Here is a 1062-nt window from a genome sequence, read left to right as displayed (position 1 = left end):
CTTTTCTTCCTTTCTTTGTTATGTTGCCTAAGTGAGCCTTAAACTCCTAGGTTCCAGACTGGGTGTGGTGGTGTGCATCTATAATCCCAGTGCTTGGGAGGCTGAAAACGGAGAATCACTACAAGTCTGATCTACGTAGTGAGACCCTATAGACCCTGTACCAAATACATTAAAAAAAAAAAAAAACAAACAAACCTCCTAGGTTCCAACAATACTCCTACCCTAGCCTCCTAAACAGCTGGCACTGCACGTGCTCCACTCCACAGCCAACTAAACTTTCTTTCCAAAACCTCCAGCACTCTCCCCACTTGCTTCTAGAAGCTTCCTTTTTTCTGGGACAGGACTTGTGACCCCATAGCAGGTCTTTGAAGAGAAGACTGTCCACAAAGGGACTGGCTGAGAACTGAACAAAGCTGAAGACACAAGTGGACGTCATTCCTGTGGAGTGGTTGCCAGGCAACATGTTGGCCGCTTACCAGGGAGAAATTTGCAGTACACTAACATGGGCCTCAGTGCTGATGACATAGTGCTTTTGTATATGAGGCTAGGCAATCCCCAGATTCCTCTCACTGTCAAACACTTTACTTGTCTGTGTGTGCTAGTTGTTGTTTGACAAAATAGAGCAAAAGGGACCTATGGAGGGGTATGATACAGCTGTTTAATGCAGTACATTAAGTACATTTTTCTAATTTTTACTTCAACTCTGTCCCAAAGAGAAGCTGAAGATTCTCATACACCTCTCCAACATTTAGAATTTGGGGACTCCCTTGGTAGCAGGTCTGGATTATCGCCTCTGCAGCCTCACCATCTCAGCCATGGGTAGAGAATGATGAAGCTCTAATCAAAGTCTGAACAATAGATGTGGAATCAGTGATCCCTGACCTAGAAGTCTGATAGTAAGGAAGTAATTCCTTCCTTCCTTTGCTCCTTCATTCCTCCTTTGTTCTTTCCTTTCTCCCTCAATCCCTTTCTTCTTCTTCTTCTTCTTCTTCTTCTTCTTCTTCTTCTTCTTCTTCTTCTTCTTCTTCTTCTTCTTCTTCTTCTTCTTCTTCTCCTCCTCCT

This window comes from Octodon degus, unplaced genomic scaffold (genome assembly GCF_000260255.1).
Source record: "Octodon degus isolate 3935 unplaced genomic scaffold, OctDeg1.0 scaffold00052, whole genome shotgun sequence".
Lineage (NCBI taxonomy): Eukaryota > Metazoa > Chordata > Mammalia > Rodentia > Octodontidae > Octodon > Octodon degus.
This window is presented reverse-complemented; position numbering follows the sequence as displayed.